The 15,814-nt window shown below is 47.8% G+C and overlaps 1 long non-coding RNA gene across 1 annotated transcript in view; it reads left to right on the top strand.

Annotated features, from left to right (window-relative positions):
• LOC134736280 (uncharacterized) overlaps positions 1–15,814 on the top strand; it is an 88,007-nt gene that overhangs the window by 60,280 nt on the left and 11,913 nt on the right. Inside the window, exon 4 of the long non-coding RNA XR_010120184.1 lies at positions 1,509–1,585. This is a non-coding gene — a long non-coding RNA (uncharacterized lncRNA). The remainder of the gene's footprint in view (positions 1–1,508; positions 1,586–15,814) is intronic.

The following is a 15,814-nucleotide window of genomic DNA, read 5'->3' as shown; positions in this document are numbered from 1 at the left end:
GGAGGGTGCGGGTCCCCTGTGTGGCCAGGGTGTGGATAGGGAGGGCGCGGGTCCCCTGTGTGGCTGGGCTGTGTGGATAGGGAGGGTGCGGGTCCCCTGTGTGTCCGGGCCGTGTGGATAGGGAGGGCGCAGGTCCCCTGTGTGTCCGGGCTGTGTGGATGGGTGGGTGCGGGTCCCCTGTGTGGCCGGGCTGTGTGGATAGGGAGGGTGCGGGTCCCCTATGTGTCCGGGCTGTGTGGATGGGTGTATGTGGGTCCCCTGTGTGTCCGGGCTGTGTGGATAGGGAGGGTGCGGGTCCCCTGTGTGGCCGGGCTGTGTGGATAGGGAGGGTGCGGGTCCCCTGTGTGGCCAGGCTGTGTGGATAGGGAGGGTGCGGGTCCCCTCTGTGGCCGGGCAGTGTGGATAGGGAGGGTGCGGGTCCCCTGTGTGGCTGGGCTGTGTGGCCGGGCCGTGTGGATGGGTGGATGTGGGTCCCCTGTGTGGCCGGGCTGTGTGGATAGGGAGGGTGCGGGTCCCCTGTGTGTCCGGGCTGTGTGGATAGGGAGGGCATGGGTCCCCTGTGTGTCCGGGCTGTGTGGATAGGGAGGGCGTGGGTCCCCTGTGTGGCCAGGCCGTGTGGATAGGGAGGGTGCGGGTCCCCTGTGTGGCCAGGGTGTGGATAGGGAGGGCGCGGGTCCCCTGTGTGGCTGGGCTGTGTGGATAGGGAGGGTGCGGGTCCCCTGTGTGGCTGGGCTGTGTGGATAGGGAGGGCGTGGGTCCCCTGTGTGTCCGGGCCGTGTGGATAGGGAGGGCGCAGGTCCCCTGTGTGTCCGGGCTGTGTGGATGGGTGGGTGCGGGTCCCCTGTGTGGCCGGGCTGTGTGGATAGGGAGGGTGCGGGTCCCCTGTGTGGCCAGGCTGTGTGGATAGGGAGGGTGCGGGTCCCCTCTGTGGCCGGGCAGTGTGGATAGGGAGGGTGCGGGTCCCCTGTGTGGCTGGGCTGTGTGGATAAGGTGGGTGTGGGTCCCCTGTGTGGCCAGGCTGTGTGGATAAAGTGGGTGTGGGTCCCCTGTGGCCAGGCTGCGTGGATAAGGTGGGTGTGGGTCCCCTGTGTAGCTGGGCCGTGTGGATGAGGGGGTGCGGGTCCCCTGTGTGGCCGGGCCATGTGGATGGGGTGGGTGCGGTTCTCCTGTGTGGCCGGGCCGTGTGGATGGATGGATGCGGGTCCCCTGTGTGGCCAGGCCGTGTGGATGGGGTGAGTGCGGGTCCCCTGTGTGGCCGGGCCGTGGGGAGGGGGTGGGTGTGGGTCCCCTGTGTAGCTGGGCCATGTGGATGAGGGGGTGCGGGTCCCCTGTGTGGCCGGGCCTTGTGGATGGGGTGGGTGTGGGTCCCCTGTGTGGCCGGGCCGTGTGGATGGGGTGGGTGTGGGTCCCCTGCGATGTTGCAGGGACTGTCATTTGTTCTTGTGCGTTGTCATGTAATGTTTCATTCTCTGACTATTCCACAATTCACCTGCATTGCTTCCATTCAGGGATCCTGTGAATAAAATGGCACAGATGTGCTTCCACGAATTTCCTGCTGAGAGTCCATGAGCGTCGCAAGGATTTGGTGAGTTGTAAGATTTCCACACATTCAAAGGTGGGAGACAATTCCAAATTGCTTTCCAGAGTGGGTTTTTACAAATGGACACCCACATCTACAGCTAATGAGCATTCCCATTGCTCTGAAACCTCACCAATAGTTGGTATCTCCATTTTTTGACAATCTGGTGGGTAATCAATAGTATATTGTGGGTTAACTTAAATTTTCTCCATAGGGATGTGCTAGAGTTCCTTGGCATGTTTACTGGCTACTGCAGGTTCATTATCTGAAAGTCAGTTTTTTTGGCCTATTTCTGTATTGCAATGTTTGCCTTTTAAAAATACTGATTTATAGGAGTTCTTTATATATCCTGGATTTGCATCCTTGACTTAGTTCTGGGTTTCCAACTTTTTCCCACACCCTGGCTTGTCTTTTCTCTTTCTTTAGCATGTCTTTTGCTGAACAGCGACATTTATCTTCTTTTTGTTTATGGTTAGTGACCTTGGTCCCTCGTTTGGGAAATCCTTCTGTGCTCTGAGGAATCGTTTCCCAAGTCAGTTTCTTAAAGCTGTAGAATTGCGTTTGCCATGTTTAGGTCTTTGCTACACTGGAATTGGTTTTTGTGTGCGATGTAAGGTCAAGTATCAATTTCACTTTCCCCCCATGTAGGTGGGTATTCAGTTGTTCCCGAATTGTTTATTGAATTAATTTATCTCTTCCCCACTGATCTCAAATGGTGTCTCTGTGGAACACTTTTTTTTTATACTTTAAGTTCTAGGGTACGTGTGCACAGCGTGCAGGTTTGTTACATATACATACGTGTGTCGTGTTGGTGTGCTGCACCCATTAACTTGTCATTTACATGAGGTATTTCTCCTAATGCTATCCCTCCCCCCTCCCCCCACCCCGTGACACGCCCCAGTGTGTGATGTTCCCCACCCTGTGTCCAAGTGTTCTCATTGTTGAATTCCCATCTATGAGTGAGAACATGCGGTGTTTGGTTTTCTGTCCTTGCGATAGTTTGCTCAGAATGATGGTTTCCAGCTTTATCCATGTCCCTACAAAGGACATGAACTCATCCTTTTGTATGGCTGCATAGTATTCCATGGTGTATATGTGCCATATTTTCTTAATCCAGTCTATCACTGATGGACATTTGGGTTGGTTCCAAGTCTTTGCTATTGTCAATAGTGCCACAGTAAACATACGTGTGCATGTGTCTTTATAGTAGAATGATTTATAATCCTTTGGGTATATACCCAGTAATGGGATTGCTGGGTCAAATGGTATTTACTGTTCTAGATCCTTGAGGAATCGCCACACTGTCTTCCACAATGGTTGAACTAGTTTACAGTCCCACCAACAGTGTAAAAGTGTTCCTATTTCTCCACATCCTCTCCAGCACCTGTTGTTTCCTGACATTTTAATGATCGCCATTCTAACTGGTGTGAGATGGCATCTCATTGTGGTTTTGATTTGCATTTCTCTGATGACCAGTGATGGTGAGCATTTTTCATGTGTCTGTTGGCTGCAAAAATGTCTTTTTTTGAGAAGTGTCTGTTCATATCCTTCACCTACTTTTTGATGGGGTTGTTTGATTTTTTCCTTGTAAATTTGTTTAAGTTCTTTGTAGTTTCTGGATATTAGCCCTTTGTCAGATGAGTAGATTGCAAAAATTTTCTCCCATTCTGTAGGTTGCCTGTTCACTCTGATGGTAGTTTCTTTTGCTGTGCATAAGCTCTTTAGTTTAATTAGATCTCATTTGTCTATTTTGGCTTTTGTTGCCATTGCTTTTGGTGTTTTAGTCATGAAGTATTTGCCCATGCCTATGTCCTGAATGGTATTGCCTAGGTTTTCTTCTAGGGTTTTTATGGTTTTAGGTCTAACATTTAAGTCTTTAATCCATCTTGAATTAATTTTTGTATAAGAGGTAAGGAAGGGATCTAGTTTCAGCTTCTACATATGGCTAGCTAGTTTTCCCAGCACCATTTATTAAATAGGGAATCCTTTCCCCATTTCTTGTTTTTGTCAGGTTTGTCAAAGATCAGATGGTTGTAGATGTGTGGTGTTATTTCTGAGGCCTCTGTTCTGTCCCATGGGTCTATATCTCTGTTTTGGTACCAGTACCATGCTGTGTTACTGTAGCCTTGTAGTATAGTTTGAAGTCAGGTAGCGTGATACCTCCAGCTTTGTTCTTTTTGCTTAGGATTGTCTTGGCAATGCGGGCTTTTTTTGGTTCCATATGAACTTTAAAGTAGTTTTTTTCCAATTCTGTGAAGAAAGTCATTGGTAGCTTGATGGGGATGGCATTGAATCTATAAATTACCTTGGGCAGTATGACCATTTTCACAGTATTGATTCTTCCTACCCATGAGCATGGAATGTTCTTCCATTTGTTTGTGTCCTCTTTTTGGGGAGTGGTTTGCAGTTCTCATTGAGGTCCTTCACATCCCTTATAAGTTTGATTCCTAGGTATTTTATTCTCTTTGTAGCAATTGTGAAAGGGAGTTCACTGATGATTTGGCTCTCTGTCTGTTATTGGTGTATAGGAATGCTTGTGATTTTTGCACATTGATTTTGTATCCTGAGACTCTGCTAAAGTTGCTTATCAGCTTAAGGAGATTTTGGGCTGAGACAGTGGGGTTTTCTAAATATACAATCATGTCCTCTGCAAACAGGGACAATTTGACTTCCTCTTTTCCTAATTGAATACTCTTTATTTCTTTCTCTTGCCTGATTGCCCTGGCCAGAACTTCCAACACTATGTTGAATAGGAGTGGTGAGAGAGGGCATCCCTGTTTTGTGCCAGTTTTCAAAGGGAATGCTTCGAGTTTTTGCCCATTCAGTATGACATCGGCTGTGGGTTTGTCATAAATAGCTCTTATTATTTTGAGATACGTCCCATCAATACCTAGTTTATTGACAGTTTTTAGCATGAAGGGCTGTTGAATTTTGTCGAAGGCCTTTTCTGCATCTATTGAGATAATCATGTGGTTTTTGTCTTTGGTTCTGTTTATGTGATGGATTATGTTTATTGATTTGCGTATGTTGCACCAGCCTTGCATTCCAGGGATGAAACCAACTTGATCATGGTGGATAAGGTTTTTGATGTGCTGCTGGATTTGGTTTGCTAATATTTTACTGAGGATTTTCGCATTGATGTTCATCAGGGATATTGGTCTAAAATTCTCTCGCTCTGTCACTCAGGCTGGAGTGCTGGAGTGCAGTGGCGTGATCTCAGCTCACTGCAAGCTCCGCCTCCCGGGTTCACGCCATTCTCCTGCCTCAGCCTCTCCGAGTAGCTGGGATTACAGGCACCCGCCACCACGCCCGGCTAATTTTTTATATTTTTGGTAGAGACGGGGTTTCACCATGATCTCAATCTCCTGACCTCGTGATCCGCCCGCCTCGGCCTCCCAAAGTCCTGGGATTACAAGTGTGAGCCACCGCGCCCAGCCAAATTCTCTTTTTTAGTTGTGTCTCTGCCAGGCTTTGGTATCAGGATGATGCTGGCCTCATAAAATGAGTTAGGGAGGATTCCCTGTTTTTCTATTGATTGGAACAGTTTCAGAAGGAATGGTACCAGCTCCTCTTTGTACCTCTGGTAGAATTCGGCTGTGAATCCATCTAAGTGTCCGTGTGTCTGGGTCTCTTTCTGAGCTTTTGATTTTGTTTTCCTGGAGATTTATCTGCTCTTGTTCCAATTCCACACTGTCATGATCATTGCAGCCTGATTAGAAATTCTGACAATAAGAAGGGACAGTTCTTTTACCTTGCTTTCCTTCAAGAATGTCTTGGCTATAACTGGCCCTTTGCAATTAAAATCACTTTGCCAGTTCACAGATGACAATTCTCTTGGGGTTCTGAGTCCAGTGAATTTGAATCTATAGCCCACTTCAGGGACAGTTGACATATTTATAATACTGAGTCTTCCAATCTATTAACGTCTTATATCACTTATTCATATATTCTGTAATATGGCTTAGAGTCTCATCATATTCTCCAAATATACATTATTTTCTTCATAAACATCTTTTGGTAGATGTATTCATAGGAACTTCATATTGTTTATATTATCAGTGGTATCTTTCTTCATTTATAAATATTTGTTGCTATCATGTAGAAATTTAACTCTAATTTGTGCATGAATTTTTGTATTTGGCAACTTTGCCAAACTTCCTGTCTGTTGGCTTATCTCCACATTCATACGGCTCTTCTATGTACATAATCATATCATCAACAAATGGTAACTGTTTGGTTTTTCCTTTTCAATGCTGGTAGCTTTTATCCCCTTGTCTTCCTGTCCTGGCTAGGACTTCTAGTACAATATGGAATAGAGGTGGTGAGACCGGACATATTGTCTTATGCCCTGTTTCAAAAGGTAGCTTTAAAGTTTCACTATTAAATATGATTTTACAGTAGGTGTTTTGCACACACTCTTTATCAGGTTAAAGAAGTTGTCTTTTATTTCTATTTCCCTGTTTTGTACATACTATTTATTTATCAGGTTAAAGAAGTTTCCTTCTATTTCCTTCACTGAAAAACAGTTTTAAATCCGGAATGTATCCTGAATTCAAACATCTTCTTCCGTCTTCACTGAGATGAGCCTATGAATTTTAAATCTTTAATCTATTAATGTAGTATGTTGTATTAATTTTTCTGAATGTTCAATCATTTAACCTTGCGTTCCTTAGATAAATTCAACTTGTCCATGGTGTGTGATTCTGCATATGCAGTTGGGTTTAGTTTGCTAAGATTGTGTTTGCATTTATGTTCATGAGTGAGGCTGGCCCATGATGGTCATTTCCTATGCTGTCCTTGTCAGGCTTGGGGGTAGAATTCCTTCTTTTCTATTATCTGTGAGTGATGAGAATTTTTTTTTTTTTTAAACAGAGTCTCACTCCGTTGCCCAGGCTGGAGTGCTGTGGTGCAGTCTCGGCTCACTGCAACCTTTGCCTCACGCATTCAAGAGATTCTCCTGCCTCCGCCTCCTGAATACCTGTGATTACAGGCATGTGCCACCATGTCTGGCTAATTTTTTGTATTTTTAGTAGAGATGAGGTTTCACCATGTTGGACAGGCTGATCTCAAACTCCTGACCTCGTGATTCGCCTGCCTCAGCCTCCCAAAGTGCTAGGATTACAGGCGTGAGCCACCGCACCCAGCAGAGTGATGAGAATTTACTGATGAATTTTTCTTGGCTTGAGGTTTTATTTGTGGAAAGATTTTGAACTAGTGATTCAGTTTCTTGAGTGGTGATAGGACCACGTAGGGGTCCTATTCTTGAGTTTGTGATATTTTTCTAGGAACATGTTCATTTTGTCAAATTCTAATATTTATTAGTGAAAGTTTCATAATATACTCTTATTATAATATTGCCATATCATAATATGTGTAGTGATTTTCTTCTTCATTCTCAATATTAGTGAGTAATTTGTAACTTTTCTAATTTTTTCTTTTGATTAGTCTTGCCAAAATTAGTAAATTTTATTATTTATTATCTTTAAGAAACTGACTGATTTTTTATTCTATTTTATAGTTTTCTATTTCATTAAGTTCTTTTTATTTAATTACTTATTCATTATTTTATTTTTTCTTCTACTTTCTTGGAATTATTTTGCTGTGTTTTCTTCTTGAGATCTGGATTTAGCTGAGTAATTGTCAACCTTTCTTTTTCTCTAGTCTAATCACTTATGACTATAAATGTCTTTAATGTATTGCTTTATGTGGCATTTTGTATTCATAACATTCATGAATTTTTAGTATTCAATAAAAGCATTTTCTAATTTTTGTTAAATTTTGCTTTGAAAATAGGTTATTTAGAAGTGTTCAGGCTGGGTGCGGTGGCTCATGCCTGTAATCCCAGCACTTTGGGAGGCCGAGGCGGGTGGATCATGAGGTCAGGAGATCGAGACCATCCTGGCTAACATGGTGAAACCCTGTCTCTACTAAAAATACAAAAAAAATTAGCTGGGTGTGGTGGTGGGTGCCTGTAGTCTCAGCTACTCGGGAGGCTGAGGCAGGCGAATGACGTGAACTGGGGAGGCAGAGCTAGCAGTGAGCTGAGATCACGCCACTGCACTCCAGCCTGGGGGACAGAGTGAGACTCCATCTCAAAAAAAAGAAAAAAAAATGTGTTCATTAGTTTTTAAACATATGAGGATTGTCTAATCATCTTGCACTGTGGTAAGAAAATATTCGCTGGCTATTTTAATTCTCTGAGGTTGTTTGAGGTCCATGTAGGCCTCAGGATATAGTCACCTTTCCTCAGGTGAGGAAATGTCTGCTTCAGAAGGGTTCGTGAGTACAGTTCCATGCGAATGGAACCGAGTCGCTAATTGCTTTGCTCACCTCTTCTCTGCCTATCTGACTCCTCTCAAAGTCTCCCACTGGGACTGTGGGTTTGCCGGTTTCTTCTTGGAGGCTTTTGATTTTTACCTTTAATTTTCAGGCTGTGTTTTAAGTCTATGCAGACTACGTTTGTTTTCTTTTCCCAGTGAATTGAACTCTTCATCGTAGCAAGGCAACGATTCCTAGTGATGCGTTTTGTCTGCAGATACCCTGCCTGGCTTCCTCTGGTTTGCCGTTGCATCTTCTTTATCTGTTTACTTTCAACCTCTGCAGATCTTTATGTTTTGAGCATTTTCTGTAAACACCATGAGGTTTGATTTCTCCCCCTTGTCTGTCAGCCTTTGTCTTTCTACTGCAGTGTTTAGTCTATTTAAATTTAATATGATTGCTTTATATTTAGGTTCAAATAGACTACTTTTTTTTTTATTTTTAGCTGTTGTATATTTCTTTTTCTCTTCTATATTGTCTTCTTTTGGCTTTAAGTCTTTTTTATTTCTATTTTCTATTCTATTAGTTTAGGAGTTCTGTACGATTGCTGGTCTTTTTGTGGTTTATCTAGTAGTTGCAATATACATCTTTAGCTTCTATGAGTTTTCCAGGGCTGCTATAATAAATCAACTAACCGTGGGGCCTAACACAGAGAAGTTTATTCTGTCCCAGTTCTGGAGGCCGGAACTCTAAAACCAAGGTGTTAGCAGGGCCGCACTCCCTCTGGAGGGTCTAGGGAAGCCTCCTCCAGCTTCTGGTGGCTTCAAGCATTCCCTGGCTTGTGGTTGCATCACTCCAACCTCTGCTTCCGTCTTCATGTGGCCTCTTCTCTGTGTCTCTCGGTGTCCTCTTCTCTTCCTGTAAAGTCTCAAGTCACTGGATTTAGGGCCTACCCTAACTCAATATGATCTTACCTTGATCCTTAACCATGTGCATCTGCAAAGAGCCAATTTCTAATTTAGGTCTGATTCTGAGGTTCTGGGTGGACATGAACTTTGGGGGACCCTATGCACTGCATTATACTTACCAAGACACAGAGTTAATCAATACCCCGACAGCACAGGAATCCCACACGGAACCCTGAGGCTCCACATTTACTCCTTGCTGATTTCTAGGTGTTTCTATTCTGTCTTGACCTATTGTAACCCACAGGCTTTATTCATTTTTGCAGCCAGAACTCCTTTCAACTGACCCACTTCTGCCGGGACCCATGCCCACCTTATCCCCCTCCACTCAGTTCTTCCACCGAGAATCATGTTTCTTGGGCCCGGAATTTACCTTTTAGGTTCTTGGTAGAGACACTCTGTTGTTGAACTCTCTCGGGTTTTGGTTTTCTGAAAATGTCTTTATTCTGCCCTCTTTCTTGGCATTTCAGTGGGGTTCTCTTTCAGCTCATCGAAGATGCCATTTCATGGGCTTCTGGTTTTCATTCCTGTGTTTGACAAGTCAGATGTCAGCCCGCCTCTCTGGCAGGTCATTGTCTCCGTCTCTGGCTGCTTTGAAGATGTTTCTCTTTGTTTCTGCAGTTTCACTAAGATGAGTCCAGGTGTGGATGGCTTTTTATTAATCCCACCTGGGTTCCACTGGGCTTTTTTTTTTTTTTTTTTTTTTTTGAGACGGAGTCTCGCTCTCTCACCCAGGCTGGAGTGCAGTGGCGTGATCTTGGCTCACTGCAAGCTCCGCCTCCAACGTTCACACCAATCTCCTGCCTCAGCCTCCCAAGTAGCTGGGACCACAGGCGCCTGCCACCACGCCTGGCTCATTTTTTTGTATTTTTAGTAGAGACGGGGTTTCACCGTGTTAGCCAGGATGGTCTCGATCTCCTGATCTCGTGATCCCCCCGCCTCGGCCGCTTTTTTACATCTGCGGCTGTGTCCCGTCAGTTCTGTGAAATCCCCAGGCATTATCTCTTAAAATATCATGCTGCTCCCATCGCCTCTTCTTACCTCCTGCAACCTGATGAGATGACATGAGACCTTCTGACTTTCTTCTTCGTGCCTCCAAACTTCTCAGATTCCCCATCCTCTTGCCTCACTGTGTAGCATTCTCTAGAATTTCTTCTAACCTAACCTGTCTTTATTTATTTTTTATTTTTATTTTTTTGAGACAGAGCTTCGCTCTTATCGCCCAGGCTGGAGTGCAGTAGCGCGATCTTGGCTCTCACTGCAACCTCTGCCCTCTGGGTTCAAGCGATTCTCCTGTGTCAGCCTCCTGAGTAGCTGGGACTACAGGTGCATGCCACCACGCTGGGCTAATTTTTGTTTTTTTAGTAGAGACGGGGTTTCCTCACCTTGGCCAGGGTGGTCTCAAACTCCTGACCTCAGATGATCCACCCGCCTTGGCCTCCCAAAGTGCTGGGATTACAGGTGTGAGCCACTGCGCCTAGTCCTAACCTATCTTTAGTTTATCAATTCTTCTTCTGTTGAATTGAACATACTATGAGAATAAAAATTAGAGCCATAATCTTAATTATATTTTTACCTTAGCTTTCTATTCCTTTTTCACCAAGCCATTGCCTGTTTCTAGCTTCCTGCGTACTATTTTCAACCTGGCTTTTCTTTAAGCTCAATAAAAGCATGGTTGTTTTATGACACATGCCTGATTTCTTTAGTATTTGAAGTCTGCGTGTCTGTTTCTGCTCTCTGTATTCTCTCTTGGCTCTTACTCATTGGATTTTGTTCCCCTTCGTCCTTGTACTGAGACCTGCCTGTGTTCTTTAGTATGTAATATGTGGAGGTTCTTTGAGGCCTAGGATGAAGGTGAATTTTTCTGGAAGGGATTTGCATTTGGTTCTTCTGGGCCACGCAGATCCAGGGTTACCTTGCTCCAAACTCATTGATGGAGCATCTTTAATTTGCTGGGAGATGGGGGCTTGTGCCGCAAGGCTGGCTTGTGGTTGCCATTTTCAGTGACATGCCCACCCCAGCCCCACCCTGAGCTCAGCACCAGGGCAGCGTTTCTGGTGGTCTCCTGAGGTGGGGCATGGGTGGGTTTGTTTCTGTCTAACCTGCATCTGAGGGGCGTGCAACTCGTGCCCTAGCTCTGTGAGCAAGGCCTCCCACTGGCCTCCTCCTCGAATGGGCCCTGGGCTTGGCTCTGTGCCTTGCATAAGGCCTCTGAGCCCATTTGGTTCTGCCATAGGCTCATGACAAAAGGCGCTGCCAGGCCCTGCTCACCTTTTCGTGGCCCCACCTCCCTTTAGATGGCATCTGCTGATTCCTTACTATCTGGTCACCTCTTTGCTTTTAAAAATATTGTTTTTAGCAGTTTTGTTCCTCGGCGAGTGATTGCACTGATTAACCTAACCCAGTGCTTTACCAGAAATGTAAGTTAAGGGAAGGACTTGGTTCCTTCTCTCCATGCTTTGCACGTCCCCATCATCAGCAAGTCAGCCGAGCTCTGGGGTAAGGGCCCTCCCTGTCCCATTGCCCTCACTATCTGTCCCACCCCATGACCACTCTCCATCCTACCCTGGTCTCAGAAGCAGCCTCCTCATTGCTCTCTGGGGCCACCCTTGCTCCTCAACAGTCAGAGACTTTGAAAACACAAATCAGAGCCCTCCCTTTCCTGTGGAAAGCCCTCCCACGTCTCCACTGCAGTCAGGGTGAAACCGAATTCCCTTGCCACGGCTGAGTCTCATGTGATTTGACCTCTGTCCAGCCCTCCGGACCCATTTCCCCACCGCTCACTCACCAGCTGCCTTAGCCTTCATGCCATTGCTCGCCCATGCCAAGCTCTTTCCCATCTTCATCCTTTCCCCGTAGTCTGGAAGGTTCTTCCCCCAGCACTTTGCAAGACTGAGTCTGTCTCATCCTTCAGGCCCTTCTGAATCTCGTCTCGTAGGGAGGCCCTCCCAGAGCCCTCTCAGCTCTCGTGCCCTACCCGTCAGCTCCTTTCTGACCTCCACGTTCTCCTTCTTTCTTTACTGCTGTGGCTCACCATGGGAAACTAGCACCTCTTCCCTGATGAACCTGCTTGTCCAGCTTCCTGTACAGTGGAGGCTCACAGGCATCTTGGCACCCACACCGTGCCTGCACCCAGTAGCTGCTCAAGACATGCTTGCTGGATAAATGAGGGCACTAAGTCTCTTTGCATGCTGCTCATGGGAGGCAGGGATGGGGCTTAGCAGCCTCCAGTTTCCGTACAGACTTTTGGTAGAAGGTAGCTGAAGGCAGCGGATGGGATGTGTTTCCAGATCTGACTTGGTTTACTCTCTCCCCTGTTAAGAAAAATCATCTAGCCTGGCGCAGTGGCTCATACCTGTAATCCTAGCACTTTGGGAGGCTGAGGCGGGTGGGTCACTTGAGATCAGGAGTTTGAGACCAGCCTGGCCAACATGGTGAAACCCTGCCTCTACCAAAAATATAAAAAAAATAGCCAGGTGTTTTGGCATGCGCCTGTAATCCCAGCCACTAGGGGGGCTGAGGCAGGAGAATTGCTTGAACTTGGGGGGCAGAGTTTGCGGCGAGCTGACATTGTGCCACTGCACTCCAGTCTGGGCAACAGAGCGAGACTCCATCTCAAAAAAAAAAAAAAAAAAAAAATCATCCTTTTTCAAGTATCTTTTCCAAGTCATCCCGGGGCATTGTATGACAGGCCCTTGCAAGGAGAATTTACTTATGTAGAGAAATGTACTGTGCCTGTGTTCGACTTTGCTGTTTCCTATTAATTAAGGATTCAGACTTTGTAAAGTTACATTAACTCGTAGATTTGTATCTGGTAGAAAAGAAAAGGGTTACGGCCATTGCCTTATAGCACATTAGCCAGTTTTACTTCTGACTCAGCGAAGGTGTTGCAGAATGCCCTTCCAAGTCCTCAAACGGCTCCACGAATGGCCTTTCCCATCTTACGAGTCTCTGTGTTAATGAGCTAATAAATTTTTGGTATGTATTCATTTTATATTTGTACAAGAGCCCTACTCTCTGAAAATTATACTCTGACAGCCTCCAAGAACGGTGACAGAACCTGCGGCTGTTTACTGTCCAGTGGGTCCTTGCCTGGTTCAGTGTCTGGTAACAGGCCTCAGGCCCCCCATGGCTGTCTGTCAGCGGTGGGCCCTTGGACAGGTTGCCTAACCCCTGCTCTAGCTGAGGTCCTCTGTGCCCCAGCTCCCTCATTTGTAAATGAGACGATTACACCACCAGTCTAAGGCTCTTAAAGGGGTAAATAAGACCCAAGTCAAGTGGTTGGTCCTCCCCTTTAGGCATAAGAAGTACCGTAACTGTAAGAATGATGATGATAACAGCAAAGCTGTTGGTCTCTGTGCGTTTCCACTAGCAGCAGGGAAGGCCCGATTTAAAGGCAGACAGGGGTCATACAGACACGCTTGGCCCCCACCAGGTGGTCTTAATGCACTTTACAAATAATGGGGTCCTCGGAGCAGAGCCCCTCGGGTACCTCTGCCCCAGTCCTTGGGCCTTCTCTACACGACAGCCAGGTGACTGTTTTTTTTTTTTTTTTATAGCTTTTTTGAGATGTAATTGACACTATACAATTCACCCATTTAAAGTGTACAATTCAGTGGCTTTGAGAATATTCACAGCTGGGCAACCGTCTCCACCATCAATTTCAGATGCTTCTACTACCTGAGAAGCACCCCGTACACCTCAGCCACCTGCCTCCCCTCCCGCCTCCTCTCCCTCCCCTCGGACCCGGCAGCTACCAGTCTATTTTCTGTATCAGTGGATTCACCTACTCCAGACACTTTGTATAAGCAGAGTCAGGCAGCACCTGGCTGCTTTCACACAGCAGAATGCGTTCAAGGCTCATCCGTGTGGGGCCAGCTCACTCTTGGCTGACAGGTGGCCCCTTCTGCAAGGTGAGATTCCTTGGGGCCCTAGCCCAGCCTGGCTCCCCCTAAAGCTGGTGGCCCCATTTGGGCTCTGCTTTTCTGTCTTGGCTGGTGCCAACCCTGCCCTGAGGGGTGTCCTGTGCCCCGAGGACACCCTCCCCCGGCAGCTGCTCCCCAGCCAACTGGTCCTGCCACGCCTTCACCCAGCTCAGGTCCTGCCCCACGAGGACAGAGGGAGCATGGAGGTCAGGGAGGCGGAAGGAGCCTCAGGACCTCATGCGGGTAGATTTCTTGTCCCTTGTCTCACCAGCTGCTGGTGGCTTGTCTCACTCCCATCCAGCAGGCAAGAGGCAGTGGTTCACGTTTGGGGGTGGTAGGGACTTCGGAGAGCCTGGAAAGGCAGGAAGCACCACCTAAAGGCTCTTGGGGAGGGGGTGCGGAGTCCTACCAAGTCTTCGAGGACAGCGGGGTGGCCTTTCATTTGGTATTTCCCCAAGTATGTACAGGCGCCACGCTGGGGGCTGGAAACGACACGAGCAAGGTGGGCACCGTGCCCACCCTCGTGGGGCCGAGCCAGTGGGGGAGGCAAAGCAGAAGGCGGCTATGGCTCGGTTGGGTGGGACTGTGATGGGGCAGCTGTCCTGACACCTCTGTCCCCTTGGGCCCACCCAGTGGTGGGCTGCTCGCGGGGTGCCTCCCGAGCCCTCCTGGCCTGGGAAGGAGGCTGCCGTCTGTTTCCACTTAGCGGCCTCCCAGGCCAAGATGATGTCATTGCAGCTCGGCCTGGTGGGCGCTGGTGCCGGGCCACCAGTGACAGCTCAGCTGGGAGCCCCAAGCTAATGAGAAGGCGGCCGTGGCTGCTGCGGCCATGGTGGGGCTGCTGCCTCTCATCCCAGAACCATGGCCTCATCCGCAGAATCCCGGCCTGACCCCAACAGGCAGAGTAGGGGGCGGCCAGGCTGCAGGAATGTGGGGTGGGGTGGTTCACTAAGGAACTGCACCTGGTAGGGGCGGGCGCAGCTGGGGCCAGGGCCTGGAGCTGTGGTCCTTCTCCTGTTCTAGGAGGGTGCTTCGCCAAGGAGCTCTGGGCCTGGCCTGTGGGCGGCTGTGCTGCTGAGCTGTTGCTCACTGCAGAGTCCACGGAAGCAGCAGGCCTGGGCACTGTCCGCTGAGGCCAGGCCCCCAGGCCTGGACAGGGAAGCCGTTTCTCCCCAGCCACTGGTGCTCACCTCTCCCAGGGCTCAGCTTTCCCTGCTTGATATGGTCTGGCTCTGTGTCCCTACCCAAATCTCATCTGGAATTGTAATACCTCCGTGTCTAGGGAGGGAAGTGACTGGATGCTTAGGGCAGGTTCCCCCATGCTATTCTCATGATAGTGAATGAATTCTCACGAGATCTGATGGTTTTATAAATGGTAGTTTTTCTCTCTCTCCTGCTGCCATGTAAGACTGGCTGCTTCCCTTTCTACCATGACTGTAAGTTCCCTGAGGCCTCCCCAGACATGCAGGACTGTGAGACAGTTAAACCTCTTTTCTTTATAAATTACCCAGTCTTGGGCAGCTCTTAATAGCAGTGTGAGAACGGACTAATACACTGCTGCCCACCTGTGGCTGTGGACAAGGCAGAAGACCAGGGCCTTGTCTGGCTCTGAGTGTCCACACAGCTAAGGGCTGCAGGTAGGGTTGGGCTGTGTCTTCCACAGAGGCCTGAGACCCACAAAGGACAAATCATCAGAGCCCTTGGTGAGGAAACTGAGGCCTAGGGAAGGAGAGCATTTGTACCAAGCAGGATGACATTGCCGGGCTCTGGCTGTGGCTGCCCTGGCACCAGTGTATAGAGTCAGGTTATGAGCTGACACAGTAATCCCATAGTGAGTACATGAAGGCAGATCAGTGCCTTTAATCCTCCCAGTGACCCTATGAGATAAGATGTGGACACTCAGAAACATCACAGAGGGGAGACTTGAACTCAAGTCTGGCTGACCCAGAACCATGCTCTCGGCCTTTGCCTGCTCTTCCTGTCTGGTCAAGGGGTCCTGGGCCCCTGCACCGTCATACTGTGTAGCTTTGGGCATAAATGGTTCCTGAGCCACCGTGTCTTCTCCTTACAAAGAGACATCAGGAGGA

This window comes from Symphalangus syndactylus, chromosome 3 (assembly GCF_028878055.3).
Source record: "Symphalangus syndactylus isolate Jambi chromosome 3, NHGRI_mSymSyn1-v2.1_pri, whole genome shotgun sequence".
NCBI classification, from domain to species: domain Eukaryota; kingdom Metazoa; phylum Chordata; class Mammalia; order Primates; family Hylobatidae; genus Symphalangus; species Symphalangus syndactylus.
Note: the sequence above shows the minus strand (reverse complement) of the source record. Positions and strands in the feature narration are given on the sequence as shown.